Raw genomic sequence first — 1,785 nt, forward strand, 5'->3', positions numbered from 1 at the left:
TTGTTGAGTAGTTTGTACGCTGACACTTGTTGATTGTCCAGTATTGGAATCTGCAGCAATTTGTGGAAAGCTTGCATTTCTGTGACGTTGAATGATTGTCTTCAGTCGTCGTTGGTCCCGTTTTTGCAGGATCTTTCTCAGGCCGCACCGATGTTGGAGATTTGATGTTTTGCCGGATTCCTGATATTCACGGTACACTCTTGAAATGGTCGTAAGGGAAAATCACCACATCATCCCTACTTCGGAGATTCTGTGTCCCATCTCTCGTGCGCCGACTATAACACAACGTTCAAACTCAGTTAACTCTTGATACCCTGCCATTGTAGCAACAGTAACTGGTCTAATAATTGCGCTAGACACTTCTTGTCTTATATAGGCGTTGCCGCCCGCAGCGCCGTATTCTGCCTGTTTACCTATCGGTGTATTTCTTTGGCGCTTCAGTGTATTTACAAAATTGATAAGGATCTAGGAAACAGTGGTACACGAGTACTCTGAGCTGATGGTGGACTGAGAACAAGTTTCCAACAAGCCCAGGAATATTTCTACAGGACATGAATTATAGGTACGAAATATGTATTATTTGAAAAGGAAAGGAACAGAGAGTGGAAACATCAGAAATTTACTGTGACAGAAATACCCAAAAACATAACTGGACTGGCCAAAAAAGGGAAATAAGAGGTGCTTCAAAGGGGAGCCTCCTATGGGGATTCTTACAAAAACAAGGAACAGGTTTATAGGGAATCTGCTGCAGAACTCAAGAACAAATTATTAGACGAATGATTAGGAAACAGAGGGAAAAATTGTATTGACAGACAAGATCAAAGAAAATTAATACAGTGCAAGCACTGAAAACGTAGCATGCCGTGGAACTTGGAGGAGAACCGATTTTGGTTCTCACGCTGGCAGAGCTGATGCTGGCAGTTACTGGGTTGAGCGAGCCGTGTTTTAGCATAATGCTGCATGCAATACATTAAACATACTCTCTATGAATCAGAAGTACTGTTTAATATTAATAGATATTTTTCATACTTAATATACCAAATACTATCCATAACACAACCATACTGATAAAATGTCAAATCAATAACTTCAATATTTTCGAAGATATTAATTTTCACCTAAAACACTTAATAACGGCGCTGGCATTGTGAAACTGAGTTAGGGACTGTAATGTATTCATCTATAGTACCAACTGAAGCTACAACCAAGACGACAGGTTCATATAACCTAATTTTCTGGAATGTTCTTTAGTTTCATTACCACAGATTTCTGATGTAATTAAAAGTACTCCCGAAAATCATTTTTTCATCGTGTTTCGGTTGTGTGACACTGGTTCTGATCTATCCTCCTACCGCAGTTGCGCTAGGACGCTCAGTGAGTGTTTTAGGAATTTGGTGTTGAACCTACGGCCTGCAACGTAGGAAGATACCATCTCTCGCATGCAAAGTTCAGAAGAGTGCAGTAGTACAGACAGGGATGTAATCAGACAATGATCTCAATGTCGGTTCCACAACACTTCCTAAAAAAGGATACTTTATCGCTAACAGAAATTAGTGTACGGGTTCAGGAGTAACTACTATATGCTAGCAAAAATGAAAATCTTAGATATTCGTTATTAAGGTATATTTTTACTCTAAGTACGACTTCATGACATAGCAATGTTAGCAAAGTTACGTACAGGATGGTAAAATATTGATGTTGGGTGTTCACGACTGTGGAGTGAAATTCCTAACTCTTACAAGGTTCTTTAATGGTAAGATGGTTGATGACCATGTCTGGGGGTCG

This window comes from Schistocerca nitens, chromosome 2, assembly GCF_023898315.1.
Source record: "Schistocerca nitens isolate TAMUIC-IGC-003100 chromosome 2, iqSchNite1.1, whole genome shotgun sequence".
Lineage (NCBI taxonomy): Eukaryota > Metazoa > Arthropoda > Insecta > Orthoptera > Acrididae > Schistocerca > Schistocerca nitens.